General features: G+C 43.5%; 2 long non-coding RNA genes across 2 annotated transcripts; both read right to left on the bottom strand.

Moving 5' to 3' along the window:
• Positions 1–3,362: 3,362 nt before the first annotated feature.
• LOC135260366 (uncharacterized) lies at positions 3,363–4,211 on the bottom strand. The gene is made up of 2 exons (XR_010331550.1): positions 4,098–4,211; positions 3,363–3,810 (listed from the first exon to the last, which is right to left on the bottom strand). It is a non-coding gene; the product is annotated as an uncharacterized LOC135260366 (long non-coding RNA).
• A 5,988-nt stretch (positions 4,212–10,199) lies between these two features.
• Positions 10,200–26,400, bottom strand: LOC135261460 (uncharacterized). The gene is made up of 5 exons (XR_010331944.1): positions 25,963–26,400; positions 23,843–23,919; positions 18,232–18,372; positions 10,730–10,823; positions 10,200–10,652 (listed from the first exon to the last, which is right to left on the bottom strand). It is a non-coding gene; the product is annotated as an uncharacterized LOC135261460 (long non-coding RNA).
• Between the last annotated feature and the right edge of the window lie 726 nt (positions 26,401–27,126).

Below are 27,126 nucleotides of genomic sequence, written 5' to 3' on the forward strand. Positions count from 1 at the left end.
GCAGGCCCAAATTTGCTGTTTAATAAAAAATGTTGAAAAAGCCAGAATTATTATGGCACTAGAGGAAACATTTAACCCTGGGTAAAAATCATCAGTATCATGCTGAACCAGGGTGAATTTTTGAAAGTCAGTTGGAGCACTGCACATGCCCAGTCACTAGAATGGTCCTCCAGAGCAGACAAACACAGCTCATGGGCCAAAGGAGACCAGAAGGCTTCAGGTTTAAAACTCAGATATTAGAGAGGGTGAGGGGCTCCAGAAGGTGCCTAATCATTCAGCCTCAGCCCCTGATCTCTCAGCTGACCAGGCCTTTGCAGTGGACGTGTCCAGCAGGTGTTCTCATGACACAATAAACAGGCAAGGGAAATCCTGGGAGGGCTTGAGCACTGGAAAGGCAGAGCTGGGTGCTCCTGTCTGATGTCACATCCACCTACTCACCAAAACTGCAAAAGCCTGCGTTCAGTGCTCAGAAAGCACTGCATGTCACATTAAGGCCCATCCTTCCTGACTGGGTTTCAGCCCAGGTGACGCAACACTGAACACTGCTTGTCTAACAGCCAAAATAAGCATGACACGAAGCAAGAAACAGCAGAATGCTTTGAGTGTTGAATTCTTCCATCATGCACATATTTCTGAGAACTCCTGGAGTGAAATCTTAATCTGCCGTAACAGCACAATCGGAGGAAACAGCAGACTATTGTGTGAACAGTGCAAAATACAGAAATAAAATGAAACCAGCACAGGTAGCCTGAGACAGCAGGCTGTGGTGTAACATCCCTGGTCCCACGTTGCCTGGTTTCCAGCCCCTCCCCCCCCTCCTCCACCTCCTCCACGCGCTGTGACCTTAACTGTTGGTCTCACTTTGTCACCCCAGGATTATGTAACAAACAGCACTGTGTGTGTCTCCCATATCAGGTTTCCTCCTCTGCTTTATTAAAAGCCACACTCAAAGCTCAAAGCCAAACAGTTCTCACTCCCCCTCCCCCAACCCCTCTCCAATAATTTCACCCATCACTGGGAATGTTTCAAAGCCCAACAATTCAGCGGCAAGCAGAAATTCCAGGTGTGCTAAAGGTACCTCCATTCAATGTAATATTGCAAACACTGCCTTTGGTCCTCCTGCCTGACCTTTGTTTAGCACACAACCTCACCCAAAATCACTTAATTACACGCACGTATTTAAATATTAAAAAGTTAAAACCCCAAATATATACTTTAAAAAAACTGAAATACTGTATATTCAGTGGTTCCAAAACAGTTAATGAGTCATGAAATGACTTGTTCAGGAGGGTTCCAAATGAGTTTAATAAAGATAAGTTCATCTTGGGAACAGGACAATAATTACGCAGCTGTATGACTGAAAACTCAATGCACAGTAGTCCAATGTGTAACAGCTACCTTATAAATATTTAAGAATTTTTATAATTTGCATTCAAATAGTATTCAAAATGAAGTATGCCTACTTTCAATGACTTGAATGGTACGTTATTTGAAAATCAGAAAATTTTAATAGAAGTTTCTAATGTATTTTTAAATGATATATATCAGGTCTGGTGAGCATGCAGGTTTTTTTATCCCAACCTCCCCCAAGGGACTTCAAAACATAGGCCTACGCAAGTAGTAACTGAATAATAAAATAGATTCCAACCTCCATGAAATTGGCAAGGTTCTTTGTATGTTTATCGGTTTGTTTGTTTGTTTGTTTGTTTGAAGTATCGGTTGTTTCTGGTGTTCTTTTTTTCTTAAAACAATCTGGAAGCTTCTGAAAGTAAATGTCTGCCTCCAGATTTTAAAAGCAGCTTTGATCCGGCGTCTTGTTTTCCCTGAATAAAGGGTTTCTGCTGGGTTCCAGCCAGACACCTACGGCAATGTTGTAACGTGGATCGGAATGCCCACAAGAAAGCAGGAATTCCAACCGGCGGAAGGTCTGCGGATCAGCCACAGCAGTCGCCGTCGCCCGGGGAAGCGGGGCGCTCTGAGTAAAAGAAGAAATTCATTCCACAGCAGTTGTACCCAGAACTGACCGGGTCATGGAAAGAACCGGAGCGGTAGATAGGCTACTGTGAAGAGCGTGAAGCCCTCTGTCTAAAACCTAGAGGAAAAAGAAACATATCGGTAGAGCCATGATCCAAAATGAAATCACGGTAACAATTTCGCACACAGCTTACAAATGATGCAAAGGTTTTTAAAAAGTCAAAGTGATACTACTGTACGTTTCTATGCTTTGTGTCCTGAAAACACACAAGCGACTATTGCACAGCATCATTGTTGATTAAACTTTGATTTTGTGATTGATCTAAACAGACGCACGAGGGAGAGAAATATGCGCAGGTGAACAGAGATGATGCCAAAGGAGTCATGTCTTACACTGCAAGTATCATAGGCTATTTCTGGAAAACAGACCGCAGATGTTTTGGAAAACTTTTGTCATCCCGATGGACTGTAACATCTTTGATATCTCGCCATAAAACGGCCCAATGCCGCTAATTTGGCAACACATAGATTCATGGAGGATCACAAACAGCAAAGAGTAAACAGCAGAGAATGCTGAATCCTTGACTGAAATGGTTTACCGCAGGGATGTTCCAGACGCTGCAGTCAGTGTGTGTGTGGCCTGTTTATATGGGAAATGTTGATATACTGTACTTCCTTGCGGTAAGCCATGCGGCTAGGTTTATATTTGCACAGTGCTGACCTTGTAAAAAAAAAAATGTTTTATGCTGTTAACTTTTTGTGCTAACCCCTTTCAGAATCTCATTTTTACTTTGATCTGTGATTTGCATCTCTTAGCAACAGATAATCCCTCACTGGCGGAGGTGGTCGTTTCTTTTTTTGTTCAGTAATATTGCATAACGCTCCGTGGTAAGTGGTCTCCAGGCCTCATGACTGCAAGCAGCAGTAAGCACGCCTCGTGCCAGCTGGAGCGGAACATGGTCTTCACATTTACTTCACTTCATGTGGTTTGATACATAAGCATGGGCTACCCACCGGACAGGGCAGCGGAGGCTACCTGCTCTACTGCATTGAGGAGGTGGGCATTATTTTCAAAGGCTTTGGTATAGCTTGGCAGGAGATCTCACGATATTACGAGGTCAGGGTGGGAGCTGCAACCGCAAGCCAAATGAGCCTCTCAAAGCAGCTTTGTGCAAAAGTGGAAAGAAAATAAGCGACAGTTCCAAGACACCCCCCACCATTTTCCCCTTTACTCCTTTAAGTAGTAAAGGCTTCAGTAACTATATATGATATTCATGCCACGATTAGATAGATATGGGTGCCTTGTGGTTTTAACTGTTTGTTTTCATTTGACTGGTTCAATGTCTCAGCGAATAATAAATCCTCAACATGAAATATACTAATATAGAGAAGGTTATTTTTGGATGTTTTATTTATTTATGTTGTTTGATCACTTGACAGCTGAGCGAAACCAAAAAAGGAAAAAAAAGAAAAGAATAAAGGAAATCCCACTTGAAAGGCTCACAGATGGCACATCAGGCTTGAACATCAGCTCTCAGTGCAGCTGTGGCCCCCATTCTGACTGCACCAGGGCCAAATGCCTCTGGAAGTCTCTGTGGGTAGTGCATAATTGGGATGGGGGGTGTCTGGTTGCACGTCAGTCCCTCAGCGTCACACCTCAGCAATGCGACAGGGATGCGGCAGCTTGGTCAGGGGCCTCCGGTGTGACCCTCTGAAGTAGCTGCCCAGCCCGGCTGTGGGGAATGCAGACTGAAGAGGAGCAGAGGCCAGCTGCACTTGCTTCAGTGGATGCAGCATGTGCCGTAGTGCACCCTCCTCAAATGATGGAGGACATAGCTATGATGGGACAATCATTTATGGCTGGCTCTTTCAAATAGTAAGATAATGAAACTGGGATATAAAATTGTTTTGATAAATCACACTTTATTTTCCCCTCCAAATTCTTTCCTGCTCTTACTGGTTGGAAATCTAAGGAAATTCCCTCAAACAAAATTTCAGCCAGGAAGTATCACAGCTAAGAAACAGAGTAAAATTTTTCAGGTTATGGCTCTGGACCCGAAAGTAAATTAACCATCAGAAGTGCAACTGTACTATAAAAAAACACCAGGAATTTTTGTACATACCTCTTCTGTAAATGAACCATTCCTTTGCTTGGAACTTTGGTATCTTGGAGAGTTTCATTCCATTTTCCTTCCCAGCGTCCTCTTGATATTTATGCGTTTGCAGTGCGTCGTGCTGTTTTCTCTGAAGGTCCCTGGAAGTCATTTTCAGAAGCGAGGGTTTAGCAGGTGATTAATCCAGAGAACATGATCTTTATTTACTGAGAGCTGTGAATTCCTCTCATTCCTCATGGTGAGTTGGGCAAGGAACTAAACCCCTTTAAATCAACATTGTTTTGGTGTTCACCACAGTGGCCAGCTGAAAAACTATACATGTCGGTCAAGCGTTTTTCTTGGATGGAGACATAAAATGCACCACCTTCGCATCTGGCAGAGTGGAGGAATCAGAATAGATTCCCGAGAAACAGAAGCACATTATTCTTTTTTGACATGATCGTTGAAATAAGGGCTTCTGCCTGGTTTCACATTTTTATTCTTAAACCTGGAAGCCATTTCCTCTTCCAACATTTTCCAAAATCAGATGAGGGCAACAATATGCTTGGGAACAAACTGTGAAGCATAAAAAATGCATTAAAAAATACACTTTTCACTCAGAAATCATTTTTTCCTGGAAAGTAATCATGTTTGATTTTGTTAACTGTGACAATGCTGTTGCTGTTGCAACAGATGAGAAGGCTATTGTAAAAAATGTGGCAACCTAAGTGAGATAGAGTAAACCAGATGTAGATTCAGCCAGGGCCCAGTTAAGACAGGAATACACTCACAGAAGGTGCGGCTCCACCTGTGCCATTTTCAGAGGGTCTCGCAGGACGCTGAGCCTGGATTGCTGCTCAGAGCCTCCATGTTTCCTCGCCTCTCTGTCCTGTGCTAAGTGTTTTCACATGTCTGGTGCCACAGGGACAGGCAGCCAGGAGGTAGTGGGGAGGGGACCACTAAAAACTTAACCACATTCACTTAGAGCTCCCTCCCCTTTCTCTGAGGAGAACGACCCATTGCAAACAGCTGCCATTTGAAATGAAAGCTGTTGCACAACAAGGATTGTAAGTGGATACACTGAAATGAACCAAACACATGCAATGGCCCGGTAAACTACCCTACCAACCATGGCAGAATAAGTCCAGCTACCGAGCTACACCATGTAAAAAAAAATGATACACAGACAGAACAATATTCTCATCATTCAACGGCTTTATCAACTTTAAAAAATATTTACCAGATAACTAACCCTTAGTCTCCTCAAGAATTTTATCCAGTTTTATCCAGGAATATATTCCATTTAATTTCTCTCAGAGCCCCTTCTGAAAAAAAATTCCGCTTTGATTTTTTCTTGCGTTTTGTTTCAATATTTTGTGTTTGACAGATTACACTCAGGTTTGCACTTGTTGGTCATAGTCTGAGGATGCATATGAAATGCTCTCCATTTTCCATAGCTATAAGGCAACTGTCAACATAAAGACCAGATGTACCCTTTTCAATTAACTAACATCACTGCATTTTCTTAACCATCTCACTTTTGATATATCTGGTTATTTTATATGTCAATATCTCTGGATCATCTTACATGCTTGAAGCCACAGCATTTTGTCTTAACTGATGTTTAAGTTGATATGTGAGGGTCTGCTGATACAATTATAGTTGCAAATTTGATTGTCTGAAAGTTTGAGCAAATATCTGTTCCTCCTCTGCGCCAGTAGAAAATGTAGGGGAAGGTGTCCATTTCAAAGACTTTAACAGACACTTTCGCTTCAAACATTCACAATATGTAACCTGAGCTGAGGCCGACTCTGCCGCAGAGCGAGCGTTAACCTAGTAATGACCTCTTCCCACAGTGAAGATGCGCGCTGGACGAATGAACCCGTTGCCCCCGGGTCTTAAGTGGGGAGGAGGGCCTTCCCAGAGAAACGCTTGAGTCACGGTTACTGGAAGCTGCTTCCCTCGGTCAGTGCAAAACCAGCTCCCGTCTCCAGTGGGCATCGAAGCTTCCACAGATACAGCGGCACCTCTGTGGGAAGGACAACCAAGTGAGTACTCACTGCTCAGTGTCCTCGCCTCACTTCTTACCGTTTTGGTCGATTTCAAACGGGCTTCTTGGACCATTACAATCAGTTGATCTCTAACAGTGTAGAAAATAGACAGCTGGTTTATACTGTAACACTGTGCGATGAGTGAAATGTCTGACAGGATGGTCGACATTTTATTGCTGTATATTTTTTATTTAAGTTGCGGAGCATTAAAAGGCCAGAGCTCGTAGAAACTATTCAAACCCAATGCTAATTAGAGCTTCAGGTTGCTGAGCGCTTCAGCACAAATACATCTGGATTCAGAGGACCTAAAAAGAAGAGGTCAAGGCTCTTAGTGCAATAAAACAAGCACTTAATACTGTGCAGAAACAGTGAGATATTTCTTATGGCTTGTGTGATATTTAATTTACTGTAGCAGTAAAAGTTGAAATGTGGTGTGGGCGGGGCTCAGTGAACGCAGGGCTTGACTTGCCCGGGTTGGCAAGGCCACCCAGCCTCCATTATCTCTCGCTGAAAGCTGAGGCTTTGGTCCAACAGCAACACGGTCCAGGTGACCGCGGCATCTCATCTTGGGAAAACATCCTCCTCTGCATTCTTAGGACTGAGGGTTCTCATTCAGACTATGTGAGTGGGAATCCTATTCATCAAAAATGAGGCATTTTGGGGACTACAAATAGTCTGCCCTACTCTACCCTAACCAAACTCCAGACACGCATGCACACAAGCACACACACACATACAGTATTGTATGAGTATACAGGCTTCATTGTGTCTTTGAGTGGCAGTACCTCAAGATCATTATCTGTTAGACATTGACATTTACAGAAAAATGATCTGACTCTTTGGCTCTTGTGTTACAGCAACACCTTGCATAATGCTCAACTGTTTGGAACACAATTCTTAATTATGTATCTCAACATTTAATGCATTTAAGTGTGGATGTATTGTATTTAATGAGAAATAATTAGTTTCGATAAAAGATATTTCCATGAATTTTTAGTATAGGCAGTAAAACCATAGATCTGAAGGGTCTGAGTGCTGCCAGCGCTGACCAGCTGGCATACAAGGATCATTGGCCTTAGCAGAGCCCAGGATTGGATTTCAATCAGATGGATAATCACGTCCCTCTGGTCAAGTGGGCATCCTCATTCTGCCTGCACAAGCTGTACATGGCTGGTACACGACATGTTTAACTGGTGAGCTCAAGAGAGAAAAGCAGTGACTGACATGTTTTGAAGAAAAGTGCATGTGTGCCTGCATTCTCCCAAACTAACACAGGAGATGTGGTGAAAGAAAAGAATTGCTCATGATCCAAAGTATTGGAACAAGCTCATTTGTCTTCGTTGATGATGTGACTGCTGACGGCAACAGCAGGATGAATTCTGAAGTGTTTTTGGTCCGATCCAATCAAATGCCTCAAAATTCATTTGGTAGTGCTTCACCTTCCAGCATGCCAATGACCCCAAACATACTGCTACACCAAACAAGGAGTTTTTCAGGGCCAAAAATGGAATGTTCTTGACTGGCCAAGTCAATCATCCATCCTAAATCCAGCTGAACATGCATTTCACTTGCTGAAGACGGAACTGAAGACAAACCGCCCCAGAAACAAACAGGAAATGATGATGGGGGCAGTACAGGCCTAGCAGAAGATTGTTGCAATACAGGCCTGGCAGAGCATTACCAGGGAAGATGTCCAGTGTCTGGTGATGTCATTGGGTTGCAGACTTCAGGCAGTCATTCAATGCAAAGGATTTGCAACCAAGTGCTAAATATAACGACTTTATTTCAAGTTATGTTAATTTGTCCAAGTACTTTCGCTTTTGTGACTATGTATGAAAAGCACTATAATCCCTAGACAGATGGCTTTATATGGCCTTATACTTAAAAATATACATATGGATGAAAATACCCTCATTGTTTTAGTTCACATCCAATTTTTCCAAAAAAAAGAAAAGAAAACAAACCTGAAATTGTTTCACTGCCCCAATACTTCTGCATTTAACTATACATTTTTTTGAAAGACCCATAGATCAATGGGACGCAAACGGGTTGTAAAACTGATGACTGCCTGCAGGCAGAAAGGTATTTAAATGTCAGGCGGTTGACAGCGGCTGGAGAAAGGCAGTTCCCAGATAACATCCAAGACTCTCACTGTACAGTCACAGGGCTGTCTGACACAACTTCACAGCAGCATTTTGGAAATGTTATGACAGGTGTTCGCATGGCTGCCATTACAAACGTATTATTACAAACCGTAGGGAACGAAGCACCCATGGTGCCTTTGTAGTGGCTGAAATGCAGGTCTCATTGCAACTGCTGCAGCTTTGTGTCTCCTGGTTCAAGCAGCCATTACACCGACCGTCTCTTCTCCTCTCAGGCTACTGCTAGCAATAAACGTAGCATTATGGAACATTGCTAGAATGCTATTAACATTTTACAAAGGCTATATTCGTCCCAGAGAATTGCCACCTTCCCGCCATTTCAACCTTATCAAAAAGCAATATATGTTAACCTATTGTAAAATATTCTCCCATAAATGCAGGGGCTATACCATGTGTAGAATACTGCACACATTTAAATTGCCCTCACTGTCGTGAATGCGATTTTATGTGCATGTTCATAAAAAGTATTTTCTGTTATACATTAATCTTTGCCCTATTTGCATTTAATTTGTTTCGCAAAAGCAGATTTTGTACATCTGTAGCTACAGTATAATAGATAATACAATCTAGCGAGTGAAGAAAATCTTCTCTTTCAATCTTTAAGTTAGGATGTTGTTTGTCCTGAGGGCAGAGCCAGGCCCAATCATTTACTATTGAATTATAATAGTACCAAGTGGCCAGTGAATGGAAACACAGTAAACAGAGAAGCCTTTCGCTATTGGTGTTATGTAAAAAACAAGAGAAGCCTAGAGAAGGAGGATAAAATGTGATGCATGTAGTGAGAATAAATCAGTTTGCGTTACATGTCAGTCACGTGCGTTCATTACCGATTTCCTCCCTCCCTTTATCCTTCTTCAGAATGAAACGTAAGGAATCCGCAGGGACTGCTTTGCGTGTGTGCGGCTTGTTGTGGTGCTGTTAGGGCACTCGGATCTCGTTTCACTTTTAAACGCAATGGCAGACCCACGTTTTAAATATGCTTTTAACGGCGGTCTCGCTTCACTGGCCTTAACGGCGCTCAGCGTCGCCCCGATGCAGCCCCGCAGCAGCCCAGCCGTAAACCCCGCCGTGACCTCAGCCCCGCAGCGGATACGCGCGCCCGACGGACCGACGGACGGACCGACGAACCCACTGCTCTCGGGGCTTTTGGCAGGGAGGAGCTTGCGGTTCCTGGAGACGCTCTGAGTCACGGTTACGGGCAAGTCGCTCTCCCAGGTCGGGGGGGGGGGAACCCACACCTCATCCAGCAGCCCCCCCCCCCCGGTGCTTTGTGTGGAGGATCCGGCTGCAGGGTGGAGTTGGAGCCTGGGGATAATGGCCAGAGCTGTCCCTTGACAAGCACAACAAAGTTTTTTTTAGAGAGTTAAAAAAAAAAAATGACTCATTGATTTCCACTATTGTAAATTTGATGTCTGACACCTTCATGCATTGTTGTTGCTCCATTTTTTCCACGTTTACTCAATGAGCGCACAACTGTGTCTGCATAAGATTGCTGTATTTCCTTGTAAAATGTATGTTAATCTAATCAAATGTTCATCCTTATGGGATACAGATTTGTGAAAGATAGCTTTCCACAGAAGCCCTAATGTAACATTGGTCATAGCGAGCAAAGGCAGTTGCATGTTCTTACAACATCTCTACAAATATATATCATGCTGTTCTTTTCTATGAAAGCTAGGGAACTTAATGAACTTCCAGTTTCACAGCGTCTATGATGATGTATATCAGTCCCTTTTCTCATTGGAAAGCAATATGACCCTAATCAGTTTGGCCTGGCAGGGTTCCAGTACATTCTCTGTACTGTGGGGTTCAGCCAGTAAAAAACACACAAGGAGATCACTTTTTACAAAAGTAGTTTCTGAAATTAATTGAGATCAACTCTGAAAGCAAAAATTAAACAAATATTTGAATCCATCAACATCAAAAAAGTGATTCGTTTTGAGTTCATCATTATGTTTTTATTCATTGTAAGGAAACTTAACAGAACAAATGAGGTGTTTGACATTTCCCTCCATAACATGACAAATTGCAGGCCTCTGTGGGTATTTGCATCAGCAAGAGGTGAAATGAAAATCCCTGACAAACTATAAAACACTTTTTTTTGCAGATTCATTCACGGTCTATTTTGAGACTGAAGAATCTGAATTTATACATTTGTTATGTGGCCATGTTGTTGTGTTTAATGTGGCTGTGATGAAGTGCACACATGCTTTTGCATATTTACCACCAAGTGGAAAACAATTTTCCTCTGTGGGGATTTAAAAAAATCATTTTTAATATCTTCTACACTATTCTGCCGTGCATCATCGTAGAAGCTGTTTCTAATAAGTTTTCAGGAGACCAGGTGGTAGACCAGGTGGTAGACCATCCACCTTCATTGAAAAAGAGAAGATTAGTTGGCCCCCTCACTCTTCTGATTCAGAAACTCTCTCATCAGTTCAGTTCCTACCTCAGGAGCCAACCAGAACTGGAAAATGCCGCTGCCCATGTCAGGTTTCCCAGCATCCTCTGCTTCCACGGTCAGGGCTCAGCTCTCCGGTCCCCTGTGGTAAGCCACAGCACAATTGCAGTAATACCAAAATGGGTTTCTTCGCAGAACATTCAGAAACAGCTTTCTAAGGCAAGGAAGAAAACCCAAAACGAAACAGCGGAGCGTGTTTACGGAAGGCGGGTTATCCAATGGGCAGAATGCGGTGTTCAGATGCACTGCTCGAGTCTCGCAGGGTGAAGGTGCAGGCTACAGGGGCACAATCTGATTCACACCGAGCCCCCACAATCACTGACTGCACAGTAAACAACGCATAACCTGTTCAGACAAACCACTCTTCACAAGATATGCAATTGTTCTTGACAGTGAAAAGGAAATCAATGTTGTGATAATAGCTTATGCATAAAAAAAATTAAAGGCCAAGCATTTGCCTTAACTGTTGTTCAGCAGGGAATTTTCTTTGAAGCAATCATGGAAGACTCTTTTATCAAAAACTGGCAAAGGCCCAGTTCGGTTTTACCATATCATTTATACAGCTCAGAGGGCCCAACACATGCTATTATCTGAGCTGGCAAACACACAAGTGCATTTTGAGTTGTCATACTCCAGAAATTGGCTGCTTGGATTATCTTATCAACGGGCGCTATTTTCACCCAGCAGTTAACTGACATCTGAAGTGCTTGCAGACGATAAGCAACATGTCAAACCTTGACAGAATTTCTCGGTCGACTTGCAAGCATTCTGAAAACACACATACACACACATGCACACACATGCACACACACACACACCAATTGACTTTTCACATCATACTGGGACACATCATTAAAACTTTCAAAATAAAACAGTACCAAAGAGGCGGGGAGGAAAATGCTTTGCACAGCCACAGAAGTAAGAGAGAACGCAGGCTGAGTCATGGGAGGGAGTGCCGCAACTCAGGGTTCACCCCAAAATGGCTTATGCGTCACCAGAGAGCCAGCATCAAACCACTGTGATTCAGATCACCCTTAAAAAACACTTCTGGGAAAAACAAAACAAAAGGAATGTTAGGATTCTATGTTACGAACCAATTATACGCTGTTTAAGGCAGGACCATAGAGTATTATTATCACAACAGGATGCACTACTGTCCTTCCCACACACAATGCTGAGGTTTGTGGAATAGCTCAGATTCTGAAAAAATGGTGGCAGTTAGTGGCACTTGAAGAGTAATTTGAATTTTTATATGCCTCAAAAATGCAAGTTGACAATTGCTTTGTTCTCGCAATTGCAGTTTAATGAGTGTCATATTTCAAAACATTTTCTCCTGTTTCAGAAGGCTGTTTGAGCAGAGAAAGCTGTACTCGGAGTGAATTTATCGTATTTTAATTGACTCAGATTGTAGAAGATAGAAGATGGACGATAGGGTTTGGGAGGGGGGCAGGATGAGATGTTACTCTCCTTAACAGCGAGATTCCTGCCAGACTGTAGATCTTGTCAGCATGCTGGTCTTATCTGAATGCTGATCTCACCCACAACACTAAACAAAGATGCGGGGGAGGGGGGGTGGGGGGGCAGGCCTGGTTGAGAGTTGGGTAAAGGCTGAACTCAGGACCAGGCGTCCTTCTCCAGATTTTTATCGCCCTGTTCAAAATATGCAAACCGCAGAAAACGGAGCAGAGTTTGTGGACTGTGTTTTTATCCCTGTGCTTGTGACAGGGAGCGCTCCTTTGACCGATTACCCCACGTGTGAATCAATGGCGCTTTCTGCAACCCATTAAAGAGCCGGGGCCTCACTGTTGAGAGGCCAAATGGACATGTTTTTAAAAGAAACCCATCGAATGAAATGTGTGAGTGCCGAGCTGCTGAGTGATTACAGTTCGCGGGGCTATCCGTTTAAAGCGAGGGTGCTCGAGCCTTTGGGCGACGGGGGCCATTTTCAGGGCAGAGCAGAGGTCGGTCTGGCGAAAACATCCGTCTAGTCTGTATAAGACACAGCGCCTCGTCTCCGTGACGTACTGTAAATCACATCGCACGGTACGGACAGAGATGATGAATCCGCCCCATGTCAGTGGACTGTAGACTCGGAGAGACGAACGCACTGGAAAAATACTGCCCGAGCCCTTCCACGGGCCCTGAGAGGGCATCCAAACAGATCAAAGCTCAAAGACAAACAGGGCTTCTGTTATTAGAGAGATAAGAGGCGGGTGGCGTGGGCGATTCGGAAAGGGGGCACACGCGGGGCACTGCGGACTGGACGTTTTTTGCTTAACAGAATTTCATAATTGATGCATATCCCAGGTCCCGACCCCGGCAGAATGCGAGTATTCTTTTCATGTTTTGAAAGGTTATGTTTTTAAGGCAGTCGTTGGCCATCCTTTAATGTCATTTCACATAACCTCTCGTGCCTGCTGAGGGAGTGGTTAACATCTTCCCTTGATTACGAAGTGTTTTCAGTCAGTTCTTAGTTCATGGCCAAAAAATACATTTAATTAAAATATATATATATATATATAGTGGCTATCCATTCAATTAGTTTTTAAAAAATACATGAATAAACAGGATCTTTGATTTCCTCAGTGAATATTCTGGAATTAGACCTATATGACTTAATCCCTCATTCTGAATAAACAACGCTGAAGTGAAAGGAGTTGTGTTTTACATGGATAGTGCATTATGCGCTCGCCTTTTTCAATACCTGACATATAAAGGTGGTGAAACCATAGAGCATAGAGCACATGTCAGAGAGCTCTTTGGCTCCTTCATGAGGATGACCAGACAGAACACTAACAGAGGCAAAGCCAGTACTCATCCTCCACATACTTTTGCTTATGCAAAAGGTTGGTTCTTTGCAATTAACATCTTGTTACGTACCTCAAAACCACCCCCTTAGTTATGTCTTTGACCAATAAGTTCCATCAGGGCAGGTATGAGACCTACGGTACATTGAACCTAGTTTGCTAAACACGTTTTACCAAAAGGAATTTCCTATTATGAGACATACAAATTTTTTTCTGAATTTTTCTGTTGTGTGTGCAGAATGGCATGATATTCTGGCAGGTAGCTCTGGTGGAAGGTATATGGATGTGATTGAATTTTTGCAGCTATAGCAGGACTGAAGGGAAAAAAACAGCAGTTACTGTAAGAGAAGGCAGAGCAGATAGAGATAAAATATTTAATAGGTTCCGGGGTACAAAGTAGACAAAGAGTAATGAAAATAAGTATCTACACTGCATGAAATGCTCACAAGATTAATGGTACAGCAGCTCTTTGCTTCACCAAAAAGGCCCACAGCACCAAATCTCACAATAGCTCATTTTCAGATTCACTGAGGATGGCGCTTTTATGGTTTTTAAGAATAAAAAGCAGAAATTGCAGCTGTTAACTAGAACAAGCTAAATTCATGTTCAGGTTACCACGAAAATGGAAGTCAAGCAGGTTCAATTGAAGTGATGCAGAACACTATAAAAAAAGGAAGTGCCTTTTGTCCCTTCCAGAATTCCATCCCCTTGATTCAATCAAACGCACTTAGCCCATTTAAGGGCATATGCAACTCAATAAAACCAGATTTATGTTTTTTCTGATTACATTTTTAAAAATCAAAGGTAATTTAGACTGAAAGGTCCAAGAAACAGGATTGTTGTCCCTGGGAAGGGTGTGTGTGTTTTCTCTAAGGAGCAAGTGAGCTTGCCCTTTGCAAAGTATCTGTTTGTCTGTGAGCTGCAACTTTCAAGACATGTTAACTCAAGAGCGAAAATCTTTTGCACACTGGTAAGTAACACCAAGTTCGTTTAGAGCAAAAACTGCCAGTGATTCCACAGCATTGACCTCCTAAACCATAAGTTACAGATAAAAACCAATATGATTTTTACACACGTCATATCTTCATTAGCAAATATACTAAAAAAAAGTATCATGATATATTGGAAGCTGGACAGGCATTAGACCAAAATGTTCAGCTGCAATTAATCAGATCACTACGATCAATCTTCATCAAACTAAAGACTTGTGCCATTATCAAATAGACTGACGGAAGGCCCTAATAAAGTCATAATATTCTTTTCTGAGGCTGTCAACATAACTTGGACTGTTGTGGCACTCTACCCCTCACAACCCCATTCACCTTCCAACACACTAAACTGGGGAGTGGTCTAGTGGATAAGGATCCAGCCTTCAAAACACAAAGTGTTGGCACAAATTCCAAAGCTTTCCAAAACACAAGGCAGTTGGTTATCATGAAGCTGTCAGAGCAACCAGGACGATTCTTTCTGATACCACGAATGGAAATTCAATTGCCACACTGATTTCTGATGTCTTTGATTCATAAACATGTCGAAAGGTCATGGCCTAACACATAATTAGCCATAACATATCAACAGCCTGTCCAGTCTTCACAAAACCATTGCTTATTTCTCTGTGTGCCTATCCTGCCTGTTCCAGAGTGTTGTCTCAGTCTATTTTTGCGACATGTACTTGGAAATCTGGAATTGCTGCTAGCGGCTATATTTTTTATCGAGATGTAGTAACACCAAGTTCTCTGTGCGGTGGGAAGCTGGCAGATGATACAAAGCTGGCCGGGGATACTGGCCTGGTATCCACATCTCTGCTCCTCACCCTCCCCTTCTTAATCATCGTCCCTTCAGAATTCCCAACAAAGCCTCATCAGTTTGGAGATTCCAGACAGATAAATCTATGGAGAGAAGGATCCGTTCCATTGGCTCACTGCGGTTTGGTTAATAAGCTCAGATGTGAACGTGTGGATCTCTGTAAGGCCAGAGTAAACCAAAGAGTTACAGCACGGTTGCAAATGTAACATAATGTTGTTTTGTGTCACAAAATGAGGAAACAACTTGCCGTATTGCGTGCGTGAATACTAAACTGTGCTTCGAATTTCGTGTATGAAACGTGACATGTGCATTACCAAATGTTAAATGTTTTTTGCATTTTGTGCACAAAATGTCAAATCTATTTTGAATTTTGTCCACAAATGCGAAACATTTAATATTGTGTACGAAATGCAAAATGCATTTTGAATGATTATAATAGAATTATTATATGATTTACATATTAATTATACACTACAAACATTTAGTGGCCACAAAATGAACTTTTGTTCCACTTAGTGAGCATTTTGTGGTAAGAAAGGCATTTTGTGGCCTCAGGATGTGCTTTTCTGACACTTGGCTAGCATTCTGTGCTACGAAATGCATTTTTGTCACACTTGGCGAGCATTTTGTAGCCGTGAAATGGACTTTGGTGCCACTTGGCGAGCATTTCATGCACAAAATGGACTTTTGTGGCCACAAAAAAAAGAAAAAAAAGAAACCACATGTATTATAAATGATCTGTCACTGAAAAAATCATAGTTGTATATGTGGCCCGAGCACAAGTAAACAAATTGTATTTCTGCTGAGGGTGGTGCGCTGCCTATTCAGACAGCACTGAGTCCACCATCGCAAAAAAAGAAAAGTCCATCGGCTGCTTTCATCTGCAACTTGAATTCTTTGCCTGCGTCCTCAGTGTAACGCCTCCGAGCCGCAGCGATGCGGATAAAGGCCCTTCATCCCAGGCCCCCGGAGCGGCCCGCTCTTAACAATCGCCCTCTCATTCCGTTCTGCAGAGCGCGGAGCGGGTGGGGGGGGGGGATACGGCTTTTGGGCGCGGTCAAAAGCAAGCGCGGCAGCGCCGCCTGACAGGCGGTGGGGTATGAGAGCCCTGGTGCCACGGGAGCCTCGGTTTCACAATGGGCATTCCGGGGGGGGGGGGCTCTGTGTACACAGCCACGCATACCTGAGCCACACACCAGCCCGGCGAGGCGGCGGGAAGCGGGCTCTGCTGCTTCACCTGCTCTTCTGGGGACTGACTGTACGAAATGCCAGGCATGCGGGCGGGGCCCAGACCGCCTCTCGCATGCGCTTACAGTGCAGAGCGCGGGGGAATGGAGCGGGCGGGGGTCCTCTCTGTCAGCATGGGGGGTTGTTCCTGTACAGCAGATCCCCTTCGGAATGGAGCTGGTTCATACCTCTGAACACAGGCGTAGATTTGGGGGGGTTGACGCAGGGGATACGTCCCCCTCAATATTTAGAACACGTGCATTTGTCCCCCCCCCAATAAAAACATGAAAATTAAATTGATGGAGAAAAGGCACAAACTGGTACATAAAAGTTCACCAGAATGCAGGAAATGAAGTGTTTGACGCTCAAAATTTCATGGGGGAGGACCCCCAGACCCCCCACTGAATGTGTCCCCCCCAATGTTCAAACGAAACCTACGCCACTGCCTCTGAAATACCCTAAATGTCAATCATTACACATATTATTATATTATTATTATTATTATCATTATTATTACCTGAAAGTTGTATCCTTTCACCTGATTGGTACCTTTGCAGTGAGCAGCTGCTTCAGACTCACATCAGGTGAAAGTTCATAATAGAAAGCTTACTTGCAAACATTAAGGATACATTAAGGGAAATTCTTCCCTCTCATCTGTCTGTCCTCACAATTACACATCGCTGAGATGCTGAGCCCAGTATGACTTACACTGTACGTACTAAGAAAGTTCAAGAGGGAACACAATGAAAACAATTTGTCTCAGTGTGTCCAACAGCAACGGCCTCTGACCCCATCCGCACCTTTTGCACCTCCGTTAATCTTAATCATTCTCTTAACAGATGTTGAACCCTCTGGAACGAGCGTCGGATTGGAGCCATGAATGAATTCTTTTCTCTATCTCTCTCCCCAGTGGATCGGATATGGTGTGACATCACAACCTGCACGGCTGCAGGCGATAACTTTTTTTTTTAACCGCTGGCTGTGCAGATATATCGCGGTTGAGATATCTCCTCTGCAGGGAGGAGAACGTTCCCTCACACCAGTCACGCCTCATCTTTCCTCCTCAGCGACGGGGGGAAAAAACAAAGTGCTGCACAAGCAGGAAACGGGGAGGGCACGCTGCTCTACTGGAACTAAATAACACCGCAACAGCGCGGAGACACACAACACCATCACGTTGCCATGGAAGACAGGGCGATGTGGCTGCAGCGTGATGCACTGAGATAGCCCGGTACAGCACAGAATAGTACAGTTACAAAATCTGTGAAAATCTCTCAACAGAGAATACAATGGCAAACTATTCCTCATTACCTTTGATTTCAGATGAAAAGCTGTCAAAGATTTTTTATGTCTGTATCTGTATTTAGCAGTCTACTACTTTACATCAGGTTTTACTTACCCTGCATGATAATAGGATTTATCAAGCATATATTAATAGCGTATCAATATGACTGCAGAATTGCATGTAGCTGCTGTGTTTGTACATATGAAATTAGCCACTTGATATAAAGTAAACTTCTGCCTGTCCTGCAGATAAGCAGCAGTTGAATATCTGAGCTAACATGCAATTACACAAAACTGAAAAAAGCACTATATTTACCAGGACATTTGTTGTATGTTGGATTCAACCAGCAAAACCACCGTACTTACTGCGATGTACTGATGTTGAGATAACCGGCACGTGAGGCTTCGGGGGGGGTTTGGGGATGGGGGTACAGGGGGCAGATTTTCCACAGGAGCACTTCAGGTGAAGCACCACGCTGAAACGCCCAGGGGAGAATCCCAGCAGCCCTGGGAGAAGAACAGCAAACAGCGCGGTTTTTTAATAAGCTGAGGGGGGAGGCCATGTTCCCCCAGTGTCTCCGAAGGGCCGCATTTGACGCCACGGCGTAGGCACTCCCACAGTCAGAGCCCGGGTTACTTTACAGCGACGGTGACCCCGCTCACACTTTATTTCTCTGCCTTCTCTTGCATCACCGGCCAATGGGAGATGATTCATTCCCTCTCCGTCTCCTCCTTGTTTTCGCAGTCATTGGTGTTTATTTATTAATCGGCATCATGTTCGGCGGGGGGACGGACTCGCTCGCGTGGGTCAGCAGAGCTGCGCTCTCTGTCTGCGCAGCCTTTAGCTCAGGGACACTGCTCTATTAGCTCCAGAGAGCACCACACAGTTAACCCCGTAACCCACAATCCACTGCTCTTTAAGATCAGCATATTTGTACACTGGCTTGGCACGCTAAAACTATAATACAACCCACACAGACCATTGTAATTATGACTGTAGATGCCAAGGCCTAAGTTGTGTAGTATTAGAAGATTATATTACAGTTGAGTGCAGTGTGAATTATTTGTATGCGTGTATCTATAGAGGCCCTAGTCACCTTTGCTCTACATGTGATTCTGTTTCAAGGCAAAAATGTAACAACATCAGGATTGCACGTGCGGTTTGACGGTTTTCCTCGATAGCACGATAGCATTTGAAAAATGTATAGCACGTCCCCGGCACTTCAGGCTTTTTAAATTGAGTACAGGAGTTGCATAATCTAGAGCAGATGTGACCAAAAAAAAGGAAAAAGGAAGAAAGAAAAAAAAAACCCAGAAACACCACAAAACCATTGCAGGGTGCCACATTTCAGCAATGAAATTTGAGCTTAAGACGTGAGAATTGGTTCACCATTGGCTATTGTGGTTTTATGCATTGCTCAGACATAGACATTCAAAAAACCCAATTATTCCCCCATTTGATCCGATTTATTTTTTGGCACTTTGAGGACTGCGAAGCCTTATAAGCTGTGACAAGAAATGCTTCTTAACGAATGCGTCCCGCTCTTTCTGTGCACAGAGGACAGCTAGCCTGCGAGCAGCCTGCTCAGCGAAGCCGCACTCCCTCCCGCTGACAGTAATGTTTTTGTTGGCAGGGAGGGTGGCTTTTTCTTTTTTTTCTTTTTTTTTTACAGGGGACAGAAGATCAGATTGGATTGAATTTGATGACTCACGGGGGCTCATCGTTTAAAAGGGTTTGTCATTGAGCAGGTTTAGAGCGCACAATGGACGTAGTAAAGGCCCGGTCACAAATCACTCCACCAAGGCCGGGGGCTATCCACCCGTTTTATAGTCCTTTCAGCATGCCTGAAAGATTGGGAGGCCCTGTCACCAACTGTGCTTTTTTTCCGATGAAGATGCGCAAAATAAGGTTCTCTGTTCACATCGAGAAAAACTTAAATCTGCAGAGGCCGCCGCCATATGTGTCTTCTCAGATGCACAGAACACAGCACCTATTGATTTAGCATCAGTGTATCATTTTACAAGTGTTCGACCAGATATTTGTGGAGATTGCAAGCCTGCAATATTACCCCGTCTGTCGAACTTGAAAACACCATGAAAATACGCAAGCAGCCATAAATAATAAATATGCAACTAAGTGAACACATGAATAATTCACCCAACAGCTGTGTTCCCATTATCCGGGCTGGGGGAAGCAGGGAGTTCAGCTCAGTCCAATGAACCTCCATCGACAAATGAACTCTGATATTCCCCGGGTCCAAAGGTCAAAGGCCAAGGTCGTAGCCTTTCGTGAGTCGTTGCTCTTTTACAGTCTTCTGATTAATCCTGCTGCATAAAAACTCAAAAATTCAATGGACAACAAAATAAAGCAATAAAGAGGCTTCCAAATCAATTCCCTGTTTATAAATGAAAACTGAAGAGAATTTATTGCCTCGTTATCTGAGCACTTTACCGATTTAACAACAAACCATGAAGTGGAAGCCGTCATGCAGTGCACAATTTCAAAGCACTTTACAGTGAGGGGGGTGGGGGTGGGCCGCGCAGATTAAGTTCAGCCATGCTGCATGCACCAGCTGCATAAGATGCACTGCAGTTCTCTGGTACAACTCAGATAGTACACTTCAGAGAAACATGAAGATTCTCAGGAAGTCTGCACTCCAAAACTGACGGAAGATACTTCAGCAGTCGGAAGGCCTTAAAATTACAAGTGCCAATTTCAAACTTTGAAAAGCTGCTCACAAAAAAAGATTAAGTGATTTGATCAGCAACCCTCCCACAACACCAAATGCCAGTAAGAGGTACCATACAAAGGCCAACAATATGGTTGTTTGCCTCATCTTTATCCACATATATTCAGCTGGTCTACTTATTCTAGAATTAGGGAATTAGCAAATGAACAAAACAGCTAAACAGCTAAATGAATGGATAACATTTCTATAAACATACCAGGAATTTTGTTCCAGTAATAATTTCACAAGGGTCTTTTTCTCCCAGCCCAAGTGCCTTTTCAGCCCTTTTAGAGAAGACAGTCCTTGTAAATGCCGTGCTCAACGGGCAACGTGTTGTTTTTCGCCCGTTTTATATACCATAGCAATGGTGCTTGAAAATATTTGTAATGGCTTGTTGCATCTTTTATTGAGACTTCACAAGCCTGAGCAGTGCTGTGTGGGGGATTTTTCCACCAGGCCGCAGCCTTACAGCAGCCCCCCGCTGTGCCACTTTCACTCTGCCTCAGCCCCGCATTCCTGCAGCCCTCCGATCAGAAGGGACGCTAGCCGCGCCGCTATCATTAATTAAAAGGGCCGCTTTGTTCTTAATCCTGAAGGAATCCTGGCTCTTTCGGATAGATTTTAATCAGGCCCCCCCTGACAAAGTCCAGGCTATTTAATCACTAAATACAGCAACCTGCTCCAGCGATGTCCACTGGGCCTTTGTAGTCGGACCACACACGCGCACGCGCCTCACTCACTCGCTCGCCCGCTCACTCACATACGTGCCGCTCACAAGCGTTCATGCGCGCAGTTTTGAAGCAGAATTACACTGACACACATTCACCGATAATATCTGACCAACAGCGGCCCTGCCTGTTCACGGTTGACTGCAAAGCACAAAAGCATCAACGTGGCAGTTTGGGTAGCGGATGCTACGTTTACTCATTCTACTGAAGGACAGAATCTCAAGCGCTATACAAGGTGGCCCCAATAACGAGACGGATGCTTAGCGGTCATGTCACAAGTTCCGAGTTTGCACTGCAGACGGGAGGGGATGGATGCATGGGATTAATACCCAGCTGGGTTCCATTGGATTGAGTGTTGAATGTCAGTGCTCCTTTGCAGCCAGGGTAAGCTTCCAGCTTCCAAGCAGGGTATGAGAGCACTCAAGCTCTCAAAAGGCATGTGCACTGTGAACTGTTTCAGATGTTGCATGTGGAGTTCATTGTGAAAACACAACTTATACTGGAGGAGCAATGAAACACGAATCCCTGCTGGGCATTGGATGTCTCTACCAAAGTCATTACACAGGCTTGTTATTAGACATGAGACACACCTTACGCTCTTAAAGAGTCACTTCAGCAATACAAGGTAGCCAACTTTGAATATTTTGCTCTGAAGTTGATATTGTAGAAGACCGCTTGTTGAGAAATTGCTATCCTGAGATTTAAAAAATTGATTGGAGCTACTGAATGTCTCACCCAGTTAAGGCATTGCTCTTGTGCATGGATGGGTCACATGGTCTGGTATTGAATCTGGACCATGTCAATGCTGACTGTGGCTAGCAGCTCTGCAGGGTGATGTACGATTGGCTCTAGCAAGGCCCAGGAATACAGTCTTCTTCCTTTATAAACTGAGCACAAAACAGACCCTTAAAATTAAAATGTTCCCTGGTCACTGCCCGCAATTAAATGTAGCAAATATGCATTTGTAGTAGAGAGAGGTTTAATTACAAGGGAAACAGTCATATGTGTCTCAATATAGCCAAGGTCTGCTGATGATTTGAAAAAGTAATCTTAGTAAAACATAAAACTCTTGTGTTTTCTTCGTATTTTGCACGCACCCTGTGTCCACAATCGAAAATGAGCCACTCATACAGGACCCCCAGTGATAAAGCCGTTTCATTTCATTTTTAAAACTGTAAAAATCAAACATGTCACTCATCAGTAAATCAGTGAATAACAGTTTTCCAACTTGACAGCCCAGAGGGACTACATTTCTGCAGTCTGCACTACTCATTTTTACTACAAAACACATCATAATAGATTTTTTGGATGTAATAGCTGTGTGGTGCTTAACTTTGATTATGAGTGCTGATTTCATAGCTCCAGGGGCTCCAATCTTTGACCCTGATGTCTACCGCTTCTATAAAAATATAAAAAAGAACAATATTTTGTAATGGTAGAGTAACTCCAGGAAAAGTCATTGCCGAGGGGTTTTCACTGCTATTAAACTCAGGACAGGGTCATTTTTGACCCTGGGGACAACGGAAGGGTTAAACAAAACAGTGCCATCTACAGACATCCACTCAACATCCATGTGGGAACAGTGGTGGAAATTACGTTCGTTTTAGACATGGTAAACAGACCGTAAGAAGAAAGCATGGCCTTTGCGGATGGGGGGGCAGTCTCACATTGGAAGTGGAAAGTGTTTTTCATGTCAGATATTTCTATTTGGAAAAACTATAGAATTTTGGAAGAAACTTGAATACATGACAGCAAGCTCATAAGCAATTACAAATAATATGATTTTGTCGTTAGTTTGTGTGGGTGTGTGCGTGCGTGCATGTGTCCTCTTAGGATTGGTTTTCAGGTCTGGCTCAGTTCTTTGACCAATCACATGGAGGTCAGTGACTTCCTGCTACCCTATTACCACTGACTGAACTATGCCGAGCCCGGCCACACTGGAATCTGCCGTCGCTGTGGAAATGAATCAAAGGAGTGTGTCAAACCGCACGGCTGTGGCCCTCATACCATTTTCTTGAATCAGATTTTTTACAAATGATCATAATTCAGCAGAGGTTAGTCCCACCCAATGTTTTAAGCCATGTTGCCTGCGTCATCGGTGCACAGACCACTGGTGAAGATACGGCGTTGGGGCGCGAGTTGAGTTTAGGCTCTGTGTGGTTGTTCGGAGATGCACAAGAAATTTGGATGGCGACATCGGTTTTCTCAAACGCTGGAATCTAGGAGTCTGCAAGTCTCAAGCCTCTCATGCTCAAGCTTCATAGATACATGTTCACACACTATAATAATAATAATAATAATAATAATAATAACTACTGAAGAGGGCCAAGACTCTCGAACAAGCTGTAGCAGGCCAAAACTTCAGTCTCATGCAGAACACCTCCAATTCAACCAGTCTGCGAATCTTTACTAAAATAGAGAGGCAGCCCAGGAAAGTCCAACACTGCCACATTCCCACAGTACTTAAAATAATATTCTACAGCCAATACTGAGGATGTCCCATTTGAAAACAATACAAACCAGCGAGCTCTGCCTGAAGTCCAACCAATTCGCCTTGAAACTCCACAGCTGTTTCTCCAGAGCTGTCACAAATTAGCCTGCAATGAAATAACGGAGAAATGTAATTTCCCATTAAATCTTCAGACTCATTCACAGTCACATTGAGATGTTTGCAGTAGCTGCATGTTTTACAATGAAGACTTTTTGTTTTTCAAAGAAACATCTCTTTAGCATGGTTAAAGTGAGTCTTTCCTGTCACTGTTATACAATTCTTACGTAAAAGCACAGAAGCAGTTTAAGGCTGTCTTAGGGAGGAAACTACAGAGAGGAAGTCAGTCAGTCCGCAGGCATCTGCTCCGACCCCAGCAATTGACCACTTGATTCAGCTAATGATGGTCTTGATTAAACCAAATTTAGCTTCCCTCTCCAGTTCTGAGAGTGTCAGTGGTTCAAAGGAGTTGGAAGTAGTGCTAAATGGGGGCCCTGAGGGACCGGGAGCTAAGCAGCAGGAGTGGGTAATATGCTAATCACTCTTTAGGCACTGTAACAGCAGCTTTTTGTCTGGAGCCAATTAAAGGTGCCTTGGATCAGGAATGCAGTGTGTCCTTACCCTGGATTTGAACCCGCAGCCACATCTGCAGCCCTCAACTATGTGACTTACGTCAAATGCTTTGGGGATTCAGTAAGTGTACATTTTATTCCCCTGCAATATCACCAAGGCTACATGTGGGTACTGTAACATTTCGTCAGGTATATTCCTAACTTTGTGCTTGAGCATTTTTCCGAAACATCAGGTTCGTGTAACGTGACTTTTGTTATGTTAAAACGCATTTGTGGTGTGCACGTAAGAGCAAATGGACTGATAATGAAGCAACTCGTGCACTACATAATGTGTCCCAGAATGCCTGTTTCAGAAAAGTATGTCCATAAGAAGGGGTATGATAACTTGTGCAAATAGCTTCAGTATTTAGCCTGACCCTGATGAATACATGAGCTTGGGTTACATCAACATTTGTCTTTAACTTTGACGAAAATGTCAAACATGTTTCATTCTCAAACGCAGTTTGGCAGGAACATTTTAATGATGACTGGACTGACCAGTGTTTTTGAAGACGAAACATACATTTTAATTAAGATTAAAGTAAAGAACAGTTGTTAATTGAAGCCATGCCATGTCTTTAATTGCGTAGATATGAAGGCTTTGTTGGAATAGCGTGCCACTCTTATGTGGTAGTACTGCTCTGCACCCAGTTACTTCGGACATGCAGCTCTCGGGTAAAAGGCAGACGATGCTAATGGAGCTGAAAACAGAATGGCTGACTCATTACCTCACTTTGGCTCGGTTGAGCACAATGGCATTTTTTCAATAAAATGAGCGGTTGCTTCATAACAAAATGAATTTCGTGTCCTCATTCAGTTATAATTAACGAGACAGCCCCAGTCTGTGTTTTCACGTTACAGATATTATTAACAACCGCAACAACCCCAACCCCCCCACCACCTCCTCCTCCTCCTCCTCCTCCTCCTCCCAGGAAGGGCCTTCGCGGCCTGCACTGGAAATTAATATCATTTTTTCAAATCCTCACATATGTATTTGCTGGCTACGTTTTACCGGTTACTATTGCAAATCAGACTGCGGAAAACGGATGGAGACTGTATTACATAAAGATTAAAAACAAACTGCCGTTCCAACTGTCAACGGCTGTTTTTCAGGAGACCGATGCTGTGCTTTAACAGGATATCCCTGTTAGCAAGTTACCCATAAATACAGGGCTCTAAACAAACATGTTATTTTTATGTGGAAGGAAGTCGATGATTATTCCTTTGACGCACTCGACCAAAATAGATCTATTTCCCGAACGTAATAAAAAAAATAAAAAAAACATTTCATAACACTTCTTTTGATTTGTGTTTTTTAATTGGCCTTGTGGCCTGGGAACGAGCCCCAGGTCATTCATTTATGCTGACACAATTTCTAACCGACGGTAATCAAAAGGCAGCATCAGACACTTCATAACCTCCTGTACGGTGTTTCCAGAATTTCGGGTGAAAGGGCAAACTGTGCAAAACAATGAAATGAACCAATTATAATGCCTACATGTATCAGTAAATCCATGAAAGCACGAAAATCGTCTTTGTACCTTGGGCGGACGAATGTGTGGTGATGATATTTTCCAGTCGGAGGGGATCTTGCTGGATTTAGGTGGAGCCGATTTAATTCCGCTGGTGCGTGGCCACAGAAGCAGCTATAAATAAACCACTTTAATTTCTATCAGCTGTCAATATTTCCACTGCTGCTTCAAAAAAAGAAAAAAAAAAGGCATCCCACATGTGGGTGCTGTGCACGCACACATGCAAGCGCAGGCACATGACCATGCAATCACACGCATGCATGCACACATGCACGCAGACCTCTGGCAGTAGGGAACACTTTGTACGGCTGAAGTTTCTGTCTGATGAGAACCCACGAAGGAAAATATCATCTCTCTGCCTCGACCATAGACGTATATATGTCTATGGCCTCGACCACCTCTATTCCACTCCTGCAGAGGACTGTGGGAGCTGTAGTGAGAACATGCTGTTCTTGATGCCACATGTGATGAACACGTCTTAATGAACACGTGGCATCAACACTATGAAATCAGGACAATAGTTTGGAAATTTAGGAAGATAAAATGATGACATCCCTTTTGCGGTTAAATACTGCTGGGTGTAGCCAAAGGCAACCTCAGAGGTTGCGGAGGCATTTTTAGATGTAGAAAGTAGACCTGCACGCATTTCCAACCCACCGCAGGAAAAAGGGCCCGCATGATGCCATTTAGACGGGGCAGGTCGCACCAGGACATCCTCTTAATGACTTTCAATTAATCTCTCCAAAATATTACTCGTTGGCATAAGGCTACATTCAAAGAGACTGCCAAACAAAAGGCTCTTGAATGATGAGTTGTCAGTAAGAGAGATTTAATATCCATCGGAGATTAAAAATCACTGTGTACTTGCACTCAGTCACAGAGGGCGAGAGGCAGGGAAAGTCTGGAGAAATGTATAGCGCTGCTCTTTAGAGAACGCAATGTTCTCTCACCCCTGCAAAAGTACAGACCACCAGGCATCAAGCAACCAGTGACATTCACAATATATAGGCTAACAGAAAATATAACCGTTAAACGGTCCGCACAAAAAATACAAAAATAAAAAATGGTGACTTTCAATGAAAAATGAACATAGAGCCAGCATCTGAACAAACAACAGGGAGTCTAGTGGGCCTGGTTTGAATGCCCCCGTTGAGTTTTGCATTAGGACCGAGG

The sequence above is a fragment of the Anguilla rostrata genome, chromosome 8 (genome assembly GCF_018555375.3).
Source record: "Anguilla rostrata isolate EN2019 chromosome 8, ASM1855537v3, whole genome shotgun sequence".
Taxonomy (NCBI): domain Eukaryota; kingdom Metazoa; phylum Chordata; class Actinopteri; order Anguilliformes; family Anguillidae; genus Anguilla; species Anguilla rostrata.